The 23138-nt window shown below is 35.2% G+C and overlaps 1 protein-coding gene across 3 annotated transcripts in view; it reads right to left on the bottom strand.

The window, feature by feature from the left end:
- Positions 1-23138, bottom strand: part of C19H4orf33 (chromosome 19 C4orf33 homolog) — a 306533-nt gene that overhangs the window by 79779 nt on the left and 203616 nt on the right. The window contains exon 10 of one of the 3 annotated variants that reach the window (XR_007403877.1): positions 434-1540. The exons of 1 other annotated variant lie outside the window; for it this stretch is intronic. The gene's annotated coding sequence lies outside the window, so the exon portion shown is untranslated. Of the gene's footprint in view, positions 1-433; positions 1541-7871; positions 9651-23138 lie in introns of those variants that run through there. One more of the 3 variants, XR_007403876.1, reaches the window with a different exon arrangement.

The following is a 23138-nucleotide window of genomic DNA, read 5'->3' on the forward strand; positions in this document are numbered from 1 at the left end:
ACCTTCTTCTATTGTCCCAAACAATTCAACCCTGGTCCAGATTTTCATATCTCACACAAAAAATTAAAGTCCCTATGCTAACTACACTTTCTTTTCTTATAGAATGGTTTAGCTTCATTTTTCAAATATGTCTTTTGCAATCCCACCTCCCAGTCCAAATAGCTTATGAACATGATCCATAGAATACGTGTCCTGCTATGACCAATGATCTTTCAGAATCTCTCATCGATCAACATTATCCTCCCTGACTGCTCAGTTTCTTTTTTTTTTTTTATTGAAGGTCAATATGCCAACATATAGCATAATGCCCAATGCTCATCCCGTCAAGTGCCTCCCTCAGTGCCCGTCACCCAGTCACCCCATCCCCCCACCCACCTTCCCTTCCACCACTCCTTGTTCATTTCCCAGAGTTAGGTGTCTCTCATGTTTTGTCACCTTCACTGATATTTTCACTCATTTTCTCTCCTTTCCCCTTTATTCCCTTTCACTAATTTTTATATTCCCCAAATGAATGAGACCATATAATGTTTGTCCTTCTACAATTGACTTATTTCACTCAGCATAATACCTTCCAGTTCCATCCACATCGAAGCAAATGGTGGGTATTCATCCTTTCTGATGGCTGAGTAATATTCCATTGTATACATAGACCACATCTTTATCCATTCATCTTTTGATGGACCCTGAGGCTCCTTCCACAGTTTGGCTATTGTGGACATTGCTGCTATAAACATTGGGGTGCAGGTATCCCGACGTTTCACTGCATCTGTATCTTTGGGGCAAATCCTCAGCAGTGCAATTGCTGGGTCGTAGGGTAGTTCTATTTTTAACTCTTTGAGGAACCTCCACACAGTTTTCCAGAGTGGCTGCACCAGTTCAAATTCCCACCAACAGTGCAAGAGGGTTCCCCTTTCTCCACATCCTCTCCAACATTTGTTGTTTCCTGCTTTGTTGATTTTCCCCATTCTCATTGGTGTGAGGTGGTATCTCATTGTGGTTTTTGATTTGTATTTCCCTGATGGCAAGTGATGTGGAGCATTTTCCCTTGTGCTTGTTGGCCATGTCTATGTCTTCCTCTTTGAAATTTCTGTTCATGTCTTTTGCCCATTTCATGATTGGATTGTTTGTTTCTTTGCTGTTGAGTTTAATAAGTTCTTTATAGATCTTGGAAACTAGCCCTTTATCTGATACGTCATTTGCAAATATCTTCTCCCATTCTGTAGGTTGTCTTTTAGTTTTGTTGACGGTTTCTTTTGCTGTGCAGAAGCTTTTTATCTTGATGAAGTCCCAATAATTCATTTTAAATTCATAGATGCATCTTGCAAGAAGTTGCTGTCGCCAAGTTGAAAAAGGGTGTTGCCTGTGTTCTCCTCTAGGATTTTGATGGAATCTTGTCTCACATTTAGATCTTTCATCCATTTTGAGTTTATCTTTGTGTGCTCAGTTTCTTAAACCAGTTCAGCTCTCTCCCCTTGTCTGAGACCAGAGAACCAGAGAGAGATTAAGGGGAAAGTCATGACGATGGCCATGAGGAGTCAACCTATAAAGGTGTAAAAATAATATCGGGACAAATGATCAAATTTTATATTCATCCTTTATCATAAGTTTCTGCCATCAAGTAAATGTCCCTCTCTACTGCACATAGAATTCTACTGAATATTTTTTAAATGAATGTTTACTGTTGTGAGCAAATAAAGTCTGTTATAATCAGCTGAAATTCCAAAAACTGAATAATGCACATTCATTGAAATGTAATTTATTTTATTGCCTAAATTTTAAATTCTTTGCTCCCTTAAAAAGTTGTCTGGTTTGCTATATAGAAAATAAAGTTAAAAAGATAGCAGCAGCACATTAATAGTTTTTATACCTAACTTGAGGTTAAATGATCAGCCTGCATTACACAGCTAATATGAGCAGAGGTGATTTTAAATACAGGAAACCTAGCTCAGAACCTGCACCCTTAACTATTACACTATTTATGTCTTTTTTCCCCAAAAATATTGACACTGGTTTGGCAAGCAAAAGTAAATTACTGAGTAAATGTTTCTTTGGACAATTTGTTCCAATAGATATTCATTTTCTTTCCACCTCCACTAAATACTAAACAACTACTTAAAGGACTTTGAAATTTGTCCTCTGACTTATTTCACTTAGCATTATATACTGTAGGTCCACCCATGTCATTAAAAATGGCAAGATTTCATTTTTATAGCTGAGTAATATTACATAGTATGTATGTACATGTATGTGTGTGTATATATAGACACATATTTTCTTTTTCTATTCACCTATGGATACTTGGGTTGCTTCCAAATCTTGGCTATTGCAAATAATGCTTCAATAAATATAGGGCTGCATAATCTTTCTAAATTAATGTTTTCATTTTCTTTGGGTAAAAAAATTAGTGGAATTACTAGATCATATGGTAATTCTATTTTTAACTTTTTAAGGGTCCACCATATTGTTTTCTATAGTGGTTGCACCAACTTGTACTCCCACAAACAGTGGATGAGGTTTTCTTTTTCTCCACATCCTCAGAAAGACTTGTTATTTCTCTCTCTCTCTCTCTCTTTTTTTTTTTTTTTTTTTTTTTTTGGTTTTAGCCATTCTGACAGGTGTAAAGTGATATCTTACTGTGGTTTTTATTTTTTGTGTGTGGTTTTTATTTTAATTTCCCTGATTATGAGTGATGTTGAGTATCTTTTGGGGTGTCCAATGGCCATCTGTATGTCTTCTTTGGAAAAATGTCTCTTCAGGTCCTCTGCCCATTTTTTAATTGGATATTTTTGGTATTGAATTGTATAAGTTCCTGATATATTTTGGATATTAAGCCCTTATTGAACATATGTTTTGAAAATATCTTCTCCCATTCAGCAGGTTGCCTTTTTGTTTTGTTAATGTTTGCCTTTGCTGTGCAGAGGCTTTTCATTTTGATGTAGTCTCAATGTTTAATTTTGCTTTTGTTTCCCTTGCCAGAGTCCAGAAATAAACCGACACTTTTATGGTCAATTAATCTATGACAAAGGAGGCATGAATATACAATGGAAATAAAGACAGTCTTGTTAACAAATGGTTGTTGGGGAAAATGGGACAGCTACATGCTAAAGAATATTGGTTTTAAAGGGTACCAAATTATTAGCTTTCCTTGGGCATGCACAAGTTCTCTACCTCGTCTTAGGTGGTAGAGTGCATTGCTGTTCTCAGTCCTTCACCTTTCCTTGTATCTACCCTCTGCATGTGATCTTGTGAGATGGGGAGTTTACCTCCTGGTCTTTGACTTAGAGCTGGGTCATGTGACTTTCTTTAGCTAATGGGATATAAAGAAGCAGAGGCTTTATATGTGCTTACACAGCCAGATTATCCTTACTTTCTGTCATAGACATGAGAAGAAAATGCCTGAGTATTTTCTGATACCAGAACAATGAGAGATATCTGGAACAGACCTAAACCTCACTGCCAGCTTATTGCCATGCCCCATCTCCACCAGCTGAGTCCCAGCCAAATCTCAGATGCAAGAGCAAGAGACAATTGCTTATTGCTGCCTCTCACTGAGTTTCTGAGTGTTTGTTTGTTTGTTTGTTTGTTTGTTTTTAAGAATTTATTTATTTATTTATTTATTTATTTATTTATTTATTTGAGAGAGAAAGACAAGCGGACTCCATGCTGAACACAGAGCCCCATGCGGGGCACAATTGCAAGACTCTGAGATTGAGAGTTGGAGGCTTAACTGACTGAGCAACCCAGGTGGCCCTCTGAGAGGTTTTTAATCAGCATCGATTTGGCCACAGTTAACTGATAAACTCTGCTTAAGACCCATAAAGCCTAGTCCATCCTTCTACTTTTGGACTCTGGCCCAGGAGAACCTAACTTCAAATATTCTAAATAGAAAAATATTTTCATTGTCCCTAATTAGTAAAAATACCTTTGTCTATTAGAATTTATATAAAACTCAAAAAAGGAATTTATATAAAATCCTACTTCCTTATGAGCAACCAGCAAAGGAAATACAATGAGTAAATACAGAAAGGAATTTGGGGGTGGAAGGGTTTTGTTTTTTTTTGTTTTTGTTGTTGTTGTTTTCTAAAATAGTTGGTATAATTTACTTTCTTATAATTCACACAGGAAGGAATAAAAAAGAAAGAAGAAAACCCCTCAAGAAATATTCTCTTATTTCAGGAGTAGTAAATTAAATAAAATATGTTAAACTACATACAGGGCCAGGGAAACAGAAAACCAATTCATGGAACAAGCAGAAGAAAAGAAAGCAAGGGCAAGCTACACAAGATGTAAAAGGGCTCCCAGAAAGACAGACCAGATAAGTTTCTATCTACAGGTAGGGGAAATGGATAAAGAGTTCTTATTCCAATGTATTGGAGTTCTTATTTCCAATATAGAAAGGTTTGTAACCGGCATTATTTCAAAGTGGGACTCAGAAAACATTTTCTCATATGAATGATTTTCTACATTATGATTAGGTTTTACAATGTTGCATGATATTCATGCCACAAATTTTATTTAGCACCTACTATGTACCAGGAAAGTGTTATGATAAATAATAAAGATAAAAATTTGAAGACTACCAAAGGAACCTAAGCAAAAAGAATTAAATTGTTTTTTAGGGAAAGGAGTGACCTTATTTTAAGCTAGTTGACAAAATGACGTTTTAGAATATAAATCTGTCTATAAGTTAGGAATTGTGTTGTTCCATACCTTTGTCTGCAGAGTATACCAGAGAGGCTCAAGGAACTTAAGGGTTAAAAATAGATGTGTTGGCTAATTTTAAAAAGGAAACTGCAATGAGATTACTACATGGAAAGAGTAGGCCGGTCAAAATTGCAGTATACATGATTGATAAGTCAGTCTAAAATGGCTTCATTCCAACTGACTGGTATTATAACGAATACAGCCGGTAGCTTTAATAGGTGCTTAGCTGAAAGAAGATAGTTTACTGCCTGCTGTTTTAGACACCTGATGACAATTCAGGAGAATGCATTTGAACTGCAGTTCCATCTTCAATTAAACAGTATCTATATTGAGAAAAATTTCAGAAATATCTCAAGCACATTTTAGATTTTAAAAAAGGATAATTTACACCAAGGAAGTTTGGAAAGCTACACTGGGAAGCCATATATAGAAAATCAGAAAATATTTCCAAATGCCTAACAGCTTGTTGAACTGGGAGGATTCTACTGGGATAGAGTGAGAGACTTTACTGTCATGCCCACAAATCCTATCCAAGGATAGAGCCTATCTTATTAGTTCAAAGTGTGAATTAATTGACTCTTTCCACATAATAGGATCTATTTCAGCTCACATACCAGTTTATGTGAAAATGAGAGAGAACAGCAGAGTAAGGCATAAAGGACTTAAAGGCAGTAATAGTATTCATAACCAACTGAGTAATAGCAAATCAAACACAAGATGGTGCATCTCAGTTTTGAAATTGATTATCCTGAGTATGTCATAAAGAAGGGGTCTGAGAGGCAATAAATGCAATTTTGAGAAAGAAGTTAATTATGGCATTTTCAAAATTTAAAAGGAAAGGGGAATAAAAGTGGGTTATTTAGGGTTATTTAATGAACAATCTTGATACTTAGAACCAAGATGTTGAGAATTAAGATGATACAAAGTTTGAAAGATTGATTACATTCCATTAAAATATTATTGAAATCAATACACCTCTAATTATCCATCTCTATTACTGCATGTGTAAATGTTCTCATAAAGACACTAACGAAAGATAGATGATTCGCCTTTATACTTGTATCAGTTCAGCTAAATTTTACTTAAATAATACATGCTGCATTTCTGATGGACATATAGGACACATATGCAAATAGACAAGTAAAATAAACTTTTCCATTCTTTGTATCATCTACTTTTTAACTACCAAAGAGCCTGTCTAAATCACAGATGTCATTGTCTCCTCCTGGTAACTTTAACATATTAGTGTTAGACTATAAATGCTTAACAACGACAAAAAAGCTTTTATAACCCTTTTGAACCAAATACATAAACTTTTGTTTTTAAGATTTCATTTATTTATTCATAAGAGACAGAGACATAGGCAGAGGGAGAAGCAGGCTCCCCACAGGGTGCCTGATGAGGGACTCGATCCCAGGACCCCGGGATCACACCCTGAGCCGAAGGCAGACGCTCAACCGTTGAGCCACCCAGGCATCCCCAAATACACAAACTTCTGAGTAAAAATTGTTTTTTCTTATTACATTTTTTGAGATAGATGTAAAAAGGTTGATATATGCGTAGACAACACTTTAAATATCAAGGAAGAACTAGCTGGCATTTGAGATACTTTTTATTTTTCCATTCATAGATAGACACCTTCAATGTGTAAGGGATATTATCTCCCAACTCAGAGAAAGTTGGTTTCTTTACATACAAGTGAATATGTTTTGCTGAATGGACCAGCACAGGTATAATGATCATTTGAGAAATATTTTTTTTTGAATCAAGAAAAAACTTTGTGTCCATGTAAAAGAGATTAAATTTATGGATTTATGCAGAAAGTGAGCTTATTAATTTATGCAGAAAAAATAAATGGGTCAAGGATTATTTTGAATGTTAAATAAAACAAACAAGTCCACAAAAATCATAATTTAAATTGGCTGTTATTCAACATTTATTATTTATTCATTTAGTCTACAAATACTGAATGAGAACTTAACATGTACCCAGACTACTTGAGTATTCAAATCAGCTAATTTTGATATTGTTTAAGTTCAGAATAGGCATTTCAACAGTTTGTGATCACATATGATTTCAGGTTGCTCATATTCTAACTGCTACTCAGTTAACTAGCTATCACATATCTGGAGGCAAATAAATAACTTTACCACAGTGGGGAAAAAAGAGAACTTAGAGCACATGATCTCAAAGGCCTCTTTCAGAACTAATGTCCTGTGCACCAAATGAATAGGAGGATAAATAAATAATCAGCTTACAAAAATAATTACAATGTTAAAATTAATTTTCATGTACAAAATATGGAAAATAAATCTGATAATATGATAGAGAAATGTGATAAGTGGTAGAAAAATCATGTCCAACACATGCCATTAAATACTCTTTACATTCAAAGTAAAATATCCTTTATATGCAAAGGAAAGTACATGCAAGATGCTGGTTAAAAACAGCTATCATTGAGCCACAGATTTGCAGAAATAGAACTCCAAAGAAAAATAGCAGAAGACAGCTTTCCCCTCCATGACAGCAAACACAACAGGATGTTCTTCAAAGCCTATGCATGGACAGTAAAGGAAGGGGGGGAGCTGTGTGTGTGTGTGTGTGTGTGTGTGTGTGTGTTTTCTTTTCTCCATGAAGTTGCTTCAATTTCAGAATTTCCTTAGAATTCAGGTGAGATTCTGGACTGAAGTCCCCTTAGGGAGCACCAAACTGCAAGATGCCTCCCAGAGTTCTTAAGGCAAAGTCACCTTCCATGTCAACTGTAAATAATCATCTAGCTTCCAATTAGAGCTCAGTTCCATAGTGGTATGCCAATCATTTAAACGTTTTGCTCTCCTTTTATACAAAAATTGAATGAAGTATTCTGTCAAATGGTCTGCTGTCTCTTCTTTTGTGGAGGTCATAAGAATTCCCCTAAATTTGAAAAAACTATCTCCACTTTGTGTCACTATAACACATAATAATATCAAGGGTAAAATATGCCATAAAATGAAGCATTTTAAGTGAAATCTCTTTAAAGTCCCGAGTTGCCTGTATTTGTTATTCTAAGAGTAGCTGTAGGAATAGTGACATTAATTATTGAACTGAAGGTGGATGAATGCATTCTTCATGGTGTTCAAAAGCACTCTGGGAGCAGAGTCTCCATCCAGAATCCCTTTTGAGCACCTGCGCCTACTTTCCAAGGCACTTTTCCTGTCCTTGAAGCACCACCTGACACCAACAAAGTCCCTTTTTTTTTTTTTTTTTTTTACCACAGACTTGTCTTGAAAGAGAATTGAAAAATCCACATGCTGCCTAACTTTATTTACCTGGGTGGTTATTAAGTCACTAACTTATACTCACATAAACTGCTTTTGTGTTTCCAGGTGCCAGATATAGAGAAAATCCCAGCTCTTTCTCAAATGTATTACTAAAAACCTCTTTTGTCCTCTTCCCAGCAAATAGACACTTATGCATACTTGTCGCTTGTTTTGTGTGAGAAATTCTGAAAACACTCCAGTCAGAAATGAAGAAGATATAGCTGCCATTTTCTCCGTGGCAGAAATCTAGCTCCAGAACACATTTTAAATCCTTTTTTTCAGAGGACAAGAAAGACTTAGTTAAAGGACTCAGATAAAAGATGACAAAATTCCATTAAGTGACAGTAAGCCAATATGCACACAAAGGCAAGATATGAGGAAACAGGTTCAAGTTATAAGATTTGGATTTGATATTATAAAGAATGTAATGACATAATAGTCATGAAAATTTATCAACAAAGTAATTAGATATGTTTTGTTTTAAATTAAGAACTTTCCAAATGGAATAGAAATAAAATAGAATCTTTCAAAAACTTCTACCAGTGTTGTGGTTTTATGATTTTTCTTTATTGTTTTCGTTGCCATTTAGATTCTATTAATTACAAATTAAACTATCCTATCTTTGCCCTTTGGTTCAAATAAATCACTATGGATAATAGCCTCTGCATCAAAAGAGATCCCTAACATTTACATAAGGTATTTGTCAATAGTTAGGAATTCACATATGACCACTGGACAAATTGTGAAGTCTCCATCACCCCCCATTGATTCCTGTTCTGCTTCTTTTCCTCCCTGAAGGGCACACCTTCTGACTTCTTCTAATGTCCAAAATCTTCACGTTTTCTTTTTCTTCATCTGGCTCTCACAATTAATATAAATTACTGACAGTACCTTAAGAGAAAACTGTCCAAAATATGCTGAGAAGAATATCGGATCCTTACTATATTAAAAGGATTTACTTGGAGAAAAGGCTCCCAGTGTCAAGTAATTTTAAGAAATGTTGTGTTGAATACATATAGATACATTTTTTTGGTGCTTGGAGCTTTAATATGTTAAAATGCATTATGACATGCTGGGAAAGAGCTACAGCAGACAGCATTCCCCAAACTTACTTGGATATAGAATTTTTTTCCTTTTTTTCTGGAACCATTCAGGAGAATTTTTAGTTCTGCAGGACGCTCTGAGAAATCCCAGGAAAGGGAAGTATGTTAGATTTTTGAGAGGTCTTCCACCCGGAGGTTTTACCAACTCCTACAACTATTAAGTCAGGTTCTATGGCCAACCATCCAGGGGTTTCTAACTCAAGCTCCTAAATTCATTCTCCATGCCTGTGTTAAGTTGACCTATAAGACTTAAGTAATTGAAAAAAATACGCAACATTTGGATCCAAAATACTGTTCTCAAAAGCATGTAGTCTAGAATAAACAGACTAGCCAGATGTATTGTTTGCATTTAGCTCAAATACACCTTAGTGCTATCTTTCTATATTAAAGATTAATTTTCTTCATGGCAGCCCCGGTGTCTTAGAGGTTTAGCGCCACCTTCAGTCCAGGGTGTGATCCTGGAGTCCCGGGATCGAGTCCCACGTCGGGCTCCCTGCATGGAGCCTGCTTCTCCCTCTGCCTGTGTCTCTGCTTCTCTCTGTCTCTAATAAATAAATAAAATCTTTAAAAATTAATTTTCTTCAATGTAACTTAATGAATTCAAGAATTTTTGTTTAATGCTTACTATGTGCCAAGCATTATGTGAGAAAATCAATAAATATATAATATTTATATTTATAATATAAATATATAATATAATAATATGTATTATAAATATATAATATTGATTTAATAAATATAATATTCAATGAGATAAACTATTTTATAGGTACAATACAAACATTTTATTAAAAGTTAACCAAAGAAGACCTTGTTAAATCAACATCTAATGCAAATATACTATGGGCTATCTTTCAAGTAATTGAAATGAGATTTTTATTTCTCTTTCGGGCTTACTTCCATAAAAGATGACAAATTCTTTGTTAAGTAGCTATTTTCTTGTTTAGTGTATATTTACATTATTTTCATACTTATTCAAAAGTTTTTTCCTCATTCAGTGACCAAAATGTCCATCAAAATAGTCCTTATAGAGCCTGACTCTCCTAACCTAAAATATTTCATGCTCTAAAAGTTGAGTTCTTTTAGACCATAAAAATCTCCTACTCTATCTTAAAGGTAGCACATAGAATATGAACAAAATGATTCTAGAACATTTTATTTTATGTCTATTCAATAATGGACAAAGTCCAGCACCATTGGTAAATTACTGCTTCTCGGTATTAGCCTGAAGAAACTGATAGGGTCTCCAGCTGTGCCTAATTTGTAATCTGTAAGATGCTAATAGCTTCCCTGTTTGCATACATGAGGCTTTGCTCAACATCAAAAAAAAAACAGTGATTCTTGATTTTCAGTCTAAAGAAACACAGTTTTCTGTGGTACATTTGAAATAAAACATTAAATCTATGCCGAAAACACCGGCAGTAATAAATTAAAAGATCATAGGTGAGGTACAGAAAGGGTGTGTCAAATTGAAGATTTCGGGCGGTTATTATCATATAGATTGGTCTTAAAGTCAAATAAAAAAATTTGCCAAGGAAGGATGCAATTTCCACCAGGAGGACAGAGTGATATAAGTGGGCTAAATTGTCTAGAAGATTCAGTTCTATTACTACAGTTCTTTTGCTAGCTCTACCAAACAGAATTTGAGGCCTTTTCTGTCAGGACAGTGATAAAGTACTTGGTAAACTAAATGTTATTAAATTTCAAATGCATCATTTTCAGCCAACTGCAACTGTAGGATATTTTAATAAGTTATGTGGATATTAGATATATGAAAACATGTGGGTAGCATTTGCCCTGGAAGCACTATTTGGTAAACACATTTGATTCAATTTTTATAACCAAAAAGACTCAGCTGGACCGCTAATGTTTTAAACCAAAGAAGCATATTTCATCTACAGAACTCTGTATTTTTCAAACATTATCATTAATACCCAGAACAGACTTGTCACTATAGGGAGGTCTAGGACTAGGTGTTCTCTTAACAAGGAAAAAATTCTTCAACATGATGTGTAGATTCAGAGACTTAAATCTCAGAAAAGCCTAAAATTCCAGTAGTAGCTATAAAGTTTTAACACACTCAAGCCTTTTAAGTCAAAGAAATCCCAGAGTACATCTAAACTTAGCTTTGAGAAGAAAGAAACTACACCTAAGAGGGGCATCATATCAATTCTCACCATGAGATTTTGCCCTTCTATTAAATCAAACCAGAAACCTGGATTACACTAGTCCCAATAGAGGTCAAGAAGTATGAACTGGTATGAGACTTAATCTAGATCTATATATGTGTATTTTTTAATTTGAACCTCGCCTTTCACACAAGCAATTTATTTTTAAAATAACCTAATCCCCATTAGGTGTAGAAATATGTGTAGCAAGTCAAATGTTCCAGCTGAGAGCTCTTTGATTAACTCCCCTTTTCGGTTTATCCAGGCTGTGGAAAAATCACATTATTTGAATGACAGTCACAGGTGAGAAGGAAGAAAATACATGGCCCAGAAATGTTTCCTAATGTTTCAGAAGCAATGAGTTCAAAGGCATTTTTGGAGGAAACCTAAAGTTTCTAAAGTTACAGTGTAATAATGATATTTCCTCCTTACTTACAGATCAGCTGAAGAGGAAAATTCTATACATGATTATGTGCCAGGAGCTGGAATACAGTGATGAACTAAAATTTACACTGTTGTCAGAGAGCTCATACTTAGGACATGGTTATTTCATATTTCATGTATTTGACACAATGATCTTAAGTACTTCTGGTATTGTTTTTTAATTTTCCAATGTACAATATATTCACATTTTGTGACAAAGGATGTAGTCTTAGCTATTGGAGATGCTGTGGCTGGAGAATCACTTTTGGTTAATTGTACGTTCATTTATTCATGCATTTTTTTCATTCAGCAGATGTATGTTGAGTATTACTATATGCTGGCCAATATGCTAGATCAAATAGTCCTTGTCTTCAGGGACTTCAAAAGGTGGCAGTGGCCATTCAAATACTCAAAAGGTATTTAGTAAGCTCCTACTATGTGCCAGCCACTGTGCTAGACCTGGAGATACAGCACTGAACATAAAAAAGACTCCTGTCCTCATGGAGTTCACATGTGAGTTTGAGTAGAGAGACAGAAACATAAGTAAATGAGTAATTAAGAAGATGGGATGGAAGTTTTCTCAGGGGTTTAAGCAAAAATGGAAGTCACTGATATGTTCAAACAAAGGGATTCAATGTAGATTTTAAGAAGTTTGCTGTATGGAAAATAAAGAGAAAGCTGGGATATGATGAACCTGCCATTGCTGAAGTCTAGACAAAAGATGTCAACATAGAGGAATAGACAACAATAGAGTGATTCCTGGAAATAGAAGAGAAATTGGAGCAACCAATCACCAGATTCCACAAGATAACAGTAACAACAAAATAGCACAATAATAACTAAACCATTTTAAAGTATTTGTTGTATATTTATGAACATGATTTATACATATTCCATATTAACTCTTCTAATCCTTAGATAAGGCATTGGTATAATTATTTTACATTCAATGAAACTGAAGTTTAAAGAGGTCAATCAACTTGTGAGATCACATAGGTACTAAATGGCAGAGACTTTGAATTCAAGTTTCTGACCCTAAATCAAAATGCTTAATTCTTTTTTTTTTAAGATTTTATTTATTTATTCATGAGAGAGAGGGAGAGAGAGAGAGGCAGAGACACAGGCAGAGGGAGAAGCAGGCTCCATGCAGGGAGCTCAACATGGGACTCGATCTCGGGCCTCCAGGATCATGCTCCAGGCTGAAGGCAGGTGCTAAACCGCTGAGCCACCAGGGCTGCCCAGAATGCTTAATTCTTAAAGGAATAGTTATACTGGTAAAAATATTTACCATATACAGTATATTAGTCTGAATCAACAGTAGTATGTTATATGTGATTATATAATTATATATGATAAAACTACAATAATTAATGATAGTATGTACTATATAACTGTTATTTTCTAAGATAAGCTATATAAACAGAAGTTATTATTCAATTAGCAAAAGTGTTCACTCCAATTGTCCTTTGCTCACTTCTTCCCCTCTTCCCAGTGTTAGAATTCCACAAGGCTCTGTCCTAGGTCCACTTACCTCCTTTTCCTTTTCTTTTCTTTTTTTTTTTTTTTTCCTTCTTTTCCTTTTCTGTCTCTCTAGCTAACCTCTTCTCAAGGATTCAAAAATCATTTTTCCCAGTGCGACCCACAATCAATAAATTAGACTAGAATTCATAGATCCAAACATCTTCCAGGTATCGCTACTTGATATCTTACTAAGCATATCAAAATTAACATGTCCAAAAGTTAACCCAATAGAAAACCTGCTTGAATTCCTGTTGCTACATCTCAGTAAATGATCCCTCCATTTATCCAATTTTTCAGGCCATAAGCCTAGGACCTAACCCATTCCTTCCTCTTCATATGCATAGTCCACCACCACATTTTGTTTATTCCACCTGTACATATATTGCTGATCCATCCATTTGTCCTTTTTCTCCATATTCTCTGTATTATCTCTTAATTGGATAACTGCAATAACATCATAATCAACTTCATTCTTATCTATTCTATCACCTTTAATTCAGCCTTCCTCCTCAGCAATAAATACCTTTGTAAAACGTAAATTGCTTCTTGTCATCCCTTTACCTTACCTCCTCCATGTCTCCTCATAGCTAACAAAAGAGTTCCAAACTATTTACCATTATGTACAACTCCATGCATGCCCTGGCATTTGCCTACTTCTCCAGCCCCATCTACATTAGTTACATCAGTCATCATGCAATTCTTCAGGAGAACTCTTTCCACAGCATTTCATTCTGCCTAGAATGCTCTCTTGTCTACTCTTCCCATGCTACTCCCAAGCATATCATCAAGATCCCATCTTAGATTTTTACTTTTTCAGAGTCTTTCTCTGATCTTCTGATCTAAATTTGATTTCCTGTTCTTCTTATGGCACAATGTATTTTGTAATTATATATTTATGTAATTGTGTATTTTTTGTTCTTGTATAATTTTTACTCCTATACTTCAGGAGTAAAGGTTTAGGTCATGTTATGATTTTAAAACCCAGAACAGCTGAAGCACTTAGTCGGGAATACCCAACATACTACTCTTTATCAAAGTCTGCTATCAAGTCAATGTTGTGACAACCTTTTTTGCCTGTTAGTTGATTGCTTAAGGATCCTAAAGTGCCTAGGGAAATTTATAATTCCAGGTCAGTGGAACCAATGTTGTGTTCCCCACGGGAAACATTTCTCCCCTGGGAACTAAAAATTTCTCAACCAACACAATCCAAATATGCAGCAATGGGAAGATAAATTTGGTATGTAAGTTATAAGAAATAATAGTGAATGGAGGCACTCTTACTTACACACCTTGATTCCCAATTCCATGTGTTCTGGCCATGGGGAAAACTGAATCATACATTAGTCACTGGTTGAATGTAAGTACCTCATCTCCATGCATGATATTACCAAAAGCATTGTAGACGCTACGAAATTTCAATGAGGATAAATCATGCATTCCTCAATGATGAAAGATGAGCCAGCCAGTTCTGATGGAATGTGTGTCATATCTGGGACTTAACGTTGGTTTCTGGCTATTGACATGCTATGTGCATTTAGCAGTTCAAGTGGCTAGATCAGTCTCAGTGAGAAGAATCTCTACTTTGAGCATGCATAATCTCCTTCCACATCATTATGTACACTTTATTCTTGATCCCATCAAGCAAGCACTAGCATTGAAAAGGAAAAGAATCTTACTGATCTACGAAGAAGGTCATCTCCTTCACCTGATTACTAAAAGTCCACTATAGTGGATGTGCTTTGGTGAGCCTTCATGTGAGTCACAAATATCCTCAACATTCTGCATACATTCCAAATTTCCAGCAATGTATCTCTTTCCCATGCCTCCTAATCACTGATTTCCCAAATGTGTTGTTTCCAGGCCCTTGATATTTAGATAAACTGTTAGCTTTATTTATTTTCTTTTTTTTTAAGATTTTATTTATTTATTAATGAGAGACACACAGAGAGAGAGAGAGAGAGAGAGAGAGGCAGAGAGACACAGGCAGAGGGAGAAGAAGGCTCCATGCAGGGAGCCCGATGTGGGACTCAATCCCGGGACTCCAGGATCATGCCCTGGGCCGAAGGCAGGCGCTAAACTGCTGAGCCACCCAGGGATCCCCCAAACTGTTAGCTTTAAACTTGAATCCATGTAGATCTTTTCTTCTGTCCATATCTCTTTATAGACAAATAGGATAACAATATATACTGCTTGATATTCTGTCCACTGGGAGGATTTTCATTCCCCATTGTCCTTCTGAACCATGCCTAAATTAGACTGTAATGCTAAACATTGAATTCTGGCTGCTGCTTCCATATTATGCAAAGCCACCTACAAACCAGGCCTGAATTTTTTCTTCCTAAGTTAGGACTCACCCCATGAGGCACGGATTTGGGTTGAGTGAGAGATATCAAGGCAATAGCACTAAATTCTATGGAGAGTTGAAGCACTTGCTCTTGACACTCAAGTGTCTTTAGGGCTGCTAGAGCCTGACATGACATAAATGAACTTTCACCTGATGAGAGAATGTTGTTGCTTATCCTGTTATTGCTTGGTGGTTCAGGTAACATCCAGCTTATAACAGGGAGCTTTGGTTACATGTTACTTGTTGTTGTATGGTCAAGGCCCAATATCAAAGCAAGATTTGTCTCAAAAAGAGAATTATCATTTGTGAGAAGGGTATAGCTTTGCTTCAAAACCTTAAGGAGCTGCGATGCAATTGTCCTGGGAACTGCAAAGGCTCCCATAGAGCATACATAACTGCTGCAGGCACTTTAACACAATTGGATCCACAAGGTCACAAGCTAAAGTGGTAGAGCAGCTCACATACTACCCTGAAGCATTCCTAAAGCCTTCTTTTGCTATTGGCCCCACTCAAAACCAGAACCCTTATGAGTCACTCAAAAAGTGGTTATTCAGGGGTACCTACTCGGTGGCTCAGTCGGTTAAGTGTCCAACTCTTGATTTTGGCTCAGGTCATGATCTCAAGGTCATGGGATCCAGCCCCATGTCAGGCTCCTCACTTAGCAGGAAGTCTGCTTAGGATTCTCCCTCTCTCTCTCCCTCTAACCCTCCCCCCTGCTCTCTCACTCTTTCTAAAATAAATAAATAAATCTTTTAAAAAGTGGTTATTCAGACATTGTATATTTTACTTCCTGAATCCAAAGGGTAGTCTTTTTTTTTTTTCTCGTAGGAGGACACAGATGCAACAATTTGTCTTTCACTTTGAATGGGACACATCAATATTCTCAGACTACTAAAACTAACTCTAGAGCCTTCAATCATGTGCAGTCTCCTTGAAATTTTATGAATTTCTGAGATATTTATTTCCTATTTCCTCTTTTCCAGATCTAATCAGAATGATGTCATTAATGCAGTAGATCATTATGACAATGATGTGGGACGAGAGAACCAAGGTATTTTTGAGTCAGATTATATACACACACACACAAAAAGCCATTTGAGGTCTTGCAATTCCATACAAACTTTAGCATCAGCTTTTCCATTTCCACAAAAAAAGGCCACTGAGATTTTGATAGAGATTGGATTGAGAGCTTGTTAAGTTCATATAATCACTCTAGCAGCTTTCCAATGGATATTTTTAAGTTTTCTAATTCATTATTATGTCTTCTATGAATATGAAAAAGCTTAGTCCTTTCCAATCTATATGGTTTTGGTTATTTTTTTCTAATTTCAATACACTGGCCAGATCCCCTACTACATTGTATAAAAGTGATGGCAAGAGTAGACCTCCTTGACATGTTCCTGTTTATCAGTGGGAAAGCATTCAGTCTTTTACTGTTAAGCATTATGTTAGATGTAGGTTTCCATAGATTTGCTTTATCCATTTGAGGAAGTCCCCAGTAGTTCCTTAGTTGATGGTACTCTATGATGTATGAAGGTGAAACTCCGTCAAATTACTTCTCTGCATCCATCAAGATGATCATATGTGTTTTCTCCTTTACTATGTTAATATGGTGAATTACATTGATTCATTTGTTGTAAGCCATTGCTTTCCTGAGATAAATTCTAATTGGTCATGTCTTACTATTAACTCCGTTATATTGCTGGATTTGATTTGCCTATTATTTTGCTGGGCATTTCTGTATCTATATTTATAGGAGATACTTATCCTTAATTTTATTTTTTATGATATACTTGTTTTGTTTTGTACCAGATAAATATTGGGGTCATAAAGTAAACTGGGAGGTGTTTCCTCTTTTATATTCTGAAAAAAAATAATGCAAAATTTGTTTATTTCTTCTCCAAAAGTTTGACAGAATTTCCCTCAAGGCCACTTAAGTCTTGAGTTTTCTTTGTGGAAAATATTTTAACTATTAATTCAATTTTTAATAGATATAGGATTATTTTTGGTTTTCTACTCCCTGAAACAATTTAGTACTTGTGTTTTTTCACAGAATTTGTGGATTCATTAATTTATTGGCACAAAGATGTTCATAACATTCCCTTATTGTACTTTTATATTCTATAGAATCTGTAGTGATACCACTCTTTCAATTTCACTTGTTATTGATAATTTCAATTTCACTTCTGTTATTGATATTTTTTCTTTTCTTGATCGATCTAAGTAAAATGTTAGTTCAACTAATGTCAATTAGGTAAAATTATAATTAAGATTATTATATAGGATTCATTTTCCTTCATTCATTTTTAAGCTATTTTAGTCATACTTGATTTCTAAATACTTTATAAATATCATAATACAATTGTTATACATTTTCCTTGAGTAATCAATTACCTTTTATTTTTTTAATATTTTATTTATTTATTTGAGAGCAAGAGAGAGCAGGGAGGAGGGGCAGAGGGAGAGGGAGAGAGTGAATCGCAAGCAGACTCCCTACTGAGCATGGAGCCCAATGAGGGGCTCAATCTCACTATCCTGAGATCATGACCTGAACTGAAATCAAGAGTTGGGCACTCAATCAAGTCATCCAAGCAGATCTCAATTATTTTTTAGAAAAATTAGAAAATAAGAAAAAATTCTTATATATTTTATGGAGGATTTTCTTTAACTGTTTTTGTATTGTTGACCTGCTATAACAAAATTCCTCAGTTTGTTTCTCTGAAAATAGTTCTAATTTAACTCTATTTTTAAAGAATTTTTGTGATAGAAAAAAATTTTTTTCCTTTCAACAGATGAAAGAAGTCACTCTAGTTTTCTGACATGTGTGCTTCTAATAAAAAGTGACTGGTCATTTCTATCTTTCTTTACTCTGTCCCATAGTGCTTTTAAGATTTTCTTTTTATCACTTTTCCAGAAATTTTACTATGATGTACTACCTTATGGGAGAGTTTTCTTTTTTTCTCTTTTTTTAAAATGTTGTTTGTGTTCATTGAGTTTCTTAGGCATATGGATTTACAGTTTTGATCAAATATAAAAATATTGGGGGATGCCTGGGGTGCAGCTGGTTGAGCATCTCATCTTAGTTTCCACTCAGGTCATGATCTCAGGGTCATGACATAGAGCCCCAAGTCCAGCTCTGTTCTCAGCATGGAGTTTTCCTGAGACTCTCTCTGCCTCACCCCCCTGAGTGCATGCTCTCTCTCTCTCAAAAAAATAAATCTTTAAAAAAAATTGTAAAAGAAATTTGTATTATTTCTTCAAATATTTTTTTCTGCTCAATCCCTGGAATTCAATTACAATATCTTATACTGCTTCAATTATAATATCTTATACTGCTTTATATTGTCTTAGAGCCACTAAGGATTCGTTCATTTTTTTTTAACTTTATGCTTTCTGTGCTTCAGTTTGGATTGCTTTATTTCTGTTGTTATGTCTTCCAATTCACTGATCTTTAGTTTAGCAGTGTCTGGTATCCTCTTAAGCTCTTCCAGGATTTTTTTAACTCCTGATACTTTATTTTTAACTCTAGAAGTTCCATTTGCTTATTTTACATATCTTCCACTTCCTTCATAATTATGTTTATGTTTTTTTAATCCTTGCATACATCTATAATTGTTCTTTTAAAATTCTTTCCTTTTAAAAATTTTGGCATACAAAAAGCTTTATATAATTAGTATTTACAACATGATAATTTTGGAGATATGCATAACACATGAAACCCTCACCACAATCTATGCCGTAAACCTATTCATCACCTCCAAAAGTTTCCTCCTGCCCTCTCATTTAGTAATATTATTATTGTTGTTGCTATTATATTGTGATAACATTTAATAGGATACCTACCCTCGTAGAAAACTTTTAAGCAACACAGTATTGCTAACTATGGACATTATGCTATACAGTATATTTCCAGGACTTTTTTATCTTGTATAACAAAATGTTGTAAGTTTTGACTAATATTTCCCATTTCTCTCATCCCACAGTTCCTGATAACCACCATTCTACCCTCTGCTTCTATTAGTTTGACTATTTTACATTCCACACACCAATGATATTATACAATATTTGTCTTCTGTGTCTGGCTTATTTCACTTAGCATAATGTCCTCCAGTTTCATCTGTGTTCTTGCAAATGGCAGGATTTTCTCTTTTCTGAAGGCTGAATAATATTCCATTGTATGTACATTTTCTTTATCCATGCATCTGTCGATGGACATTTAGGTTGTTCCATATATTGGCTATTGTGAATAATGCTGCAATGAATATGGGAATGCAGGCATCTTTTTGAGATCTCAATTTCATTTCCTTAAGATATATACACAGTATTGGGATTGTTGGATCATGCAGTAGTTCTATTTTTAATTTTTTGAGGAAACTCCACATTGTTTTCCATAATGACTGTACTAATTTACATTCCCACCACCAATGTAAAAGGTTTTCCTTTTCTCTGCATCCTCAGCAACACTTACCTTTTGTTTCTTATAATAACAGGTGTGAGGTGATATCACATTGGTTTTAATTTGCATTTCCCTGATAATCAGTAATGTGAAGCACCTTTTTCATATACCTACTGGCTATTTGTATGTATGTCTTCTTGGAAGAAATGTCTGTTCAGGTCTTCCATCCATTTTTTTATGGTTGTGGGAAAACTTAGAGGAGCAAAATAGGAGAGCTCAGCCATAACCTCAAAGTTGCCTACAACTCTTCTAGGGCTGCACATCTATACGGTGAACACTAGACCAGTTGTTTACAAATTTTGATTTGTTGTACAAATAACCTCATCTAGTTTGCTATTCTCTCAGTGACTACAATACTTGCTTGTGGTTTAGTTTCTAGGACCACTTCTGGTACCAAATACCCTCTCAATATTCAGTTAGGAAGACATATAATCTAGGTATTTCAAGTAGGAACGGATTTAATACAGGTAAATAAATGACTACTTAACCATTGGAAATGCTGAAAGAACGAATGTCAGGAAAGATCACCACTAAGTTTCAGATTTACTATTAGTTTTGAGAAAGTTAGCAAGTAGCAGAAACTACAGCAAAACACAAACAATAATTTTATACACCTCTACCACAAAGACAAGTGACTTGTAGAAAAAAAGCCTGAAGGTCACTGCAAATTTTCATGTTTGCTGAAGCCTGTGCATTTTCCTGCCACTGTCAGAGAAATAAAAATATGGTATCTTTTTTCTCACCTACCTTATATATTGCAGAAATACTCCTCGCTGAAAGGCAGAAGGGAGAGCATAGAAAGGTGTGACTGTTGAATTTCCAAAAGATAATCAACACAAACAAAACCTTTAATTCAGAGCCAAAAGTGTCTTTTCAACTTGATCTGCCACAATTGTCTGCACAACCAAAGCAAGTCACATAACTGCCTGTGTCAGAGATCTCTAAGAATACCCTCAGGCTCAATGATTTCCTGAAGGACTCCCAGAGCTCAGAAAAGCTGTTATATATAGTTTATTATAAGAAAGGAGTATTGACTAAACTCAGCAAAGGGAAATGTGCATAGGGAGTAGTACAAGACAAACCAGGTACAAACTTCCATTTGTCCTCTCCCCAATGGAAACACAAGGACAGCACTTAATTCTCCCAGCAACAATGTGTGGCAAAATATATGAAGTGTTGCTAACCAGGGAAACTCACCCAAGCCTTGGTATCCAAAGAATTAATTGGAGATCAGTCACAGAGGATTCAAAACCTACTTGACTAACCTCAGCTACTCAGACCACAGCCTCCCAGTCAAAAACCGATACAGAGTGGTGCAAATCTCCAGGCACACAAAACAAGCATTCACCATTGTTTGCATAAATCATCTGGTGTGGCCTAAGGTCTCAGGCCTACAAAGACACTTGTAGCAGTTAGGATTCTCCAAAGGCTCAGAGATCATCTTCAGGAGCCAACAGCCTGAAGACAGGGAATATTCAGAGTTTCAGCAGCCTGTGCCTGCTAGTTAGCTCTTTCCTGCACACTTCCCTAAGCTTAGGTTTCTTTATTGATAAAATAAGGCTTGTTGTTCATAATAAATATGCTTATGTATATAGAATGTTCCCAGCTTATGACTGATAAGGAATTAATAATACAGTTTACAAAAAAAAAAAGAAAGAAAGAAAAAGAAAAAGGACTTACATAGCCTTTCTAACATCAAAATATCCATATGGTTTTACATAGCAAATAGACATACAATTAATTTATTTTTGCTGCATAATATTGTCTATTCAGTGTGATTATTCAGATGTATTGGCACCTAAAAAGAATCTCTTCTAGAGGTATTCCATTTATACTCATCAAGTAGAATTTTACTATCAGGATACATTTCCATCATATACAGGATATGCTTTGCACAAGGGTACCTGGCTGAGGGGGCAACTCAGAAACTAAAAAGTAGCCCAAGTTTTGCTTACCAACCCATATGCCACAAGCTCCATCTACCTTGGAAAATCTTTTTTATTTTTAATTTCACACAAAGGCCTGTAAGAGCCTGTAAGTGGTAGCTGTATCACTATTATTACCCTCATGCCATAGTAACAAAACTAGTAATTTAGTAAATAGTGGCTTAAAATATTGTCAACATTACAGTTGTGGATTTATTTTAGGAAATGTGGGCATTCTAAATATTTACCTTATAAATCCTAATTATCATTTTATGGAACACAAGATGTATAACTCAACCTAATGAAACAATATGTTCTATGGTGTATTGAAACACTTTGATTTGGAATAGGAATAAGCAGTTGACATTCTTCCAAAAAAGAAAATGTGCACCATGAAAATATTCTACAGACACCAGACCATTTCCAAAAGCTACAAAGAAGAGATGTTGCTCAGATCCTCTGCTGTTTGTTTTAGCATTACAGCCATTAGCTCTGGTTATTAGATTCTCACAGGAGACGGAAGGATTACTGCTAATTGTAGGCAGTATAAATTATCGTGTATGCTGATGACATTTTAATGTTCATGACAAATCCACACAAATCTTGGTAGGCTTTGTTGGATTTACTGGATTAATTTATGTAATTGTCAGCATGTAAAATTAACTGTGAGAATCTGGTCAGATACCAATGAATGACTTTTTTGCCTAAGGCAATTAATCACTTACCTGCTTTTCTTTGGAAACTACTGACAATATAACTTAATGTCAAGGACTCTATAATCTTAGCAAAATCATAAATATTGAAAATAAAACCAGGCAAAGGTTTACAAACATCAATTTTCTGGCAGATCATATTTGCCAGCATTTCATGGTTTTTATCCACATATTCTCCTTTCCTTTCCTTTTCCATTTTTTTTTCTTTCCTTTTTCACAAAGGAAGTGCTAGTCTAGGTTTTTCTTACCTAAACATTATCTATCTTCTCAAAATTTTTGTCTTCATGGGGCGGGTCATGAACAATGGAGTGACAATTTTTATAAGCTTCTCCATATCAAGGATTAGGTTAGAGTGCATAAAAGGGAAAGAAGATTAAAAATAAGGAATTATATTTCAGTCACCAGAGGACTTTTCTGTTTCCTTGGCTTCTAAGCCAAAGGAACCTGGGAACTAAAAGCATTCAATCTGTTGCAGTGTTCTA

The sequence above is a fragment of the Canis lupus genome, chromosome 19, assembly GCF_003254725.2.
Source record: "Canis lupus dingo isolate Sandy chromosome 19, ASM325472v2, whole genome shotgun sequence".
Taxonomy (NCBI): Eukaryota; Metazoa; Chordata; class Mammalia; order Carnivora; family Canidae; genus Canis; species Canis lupus.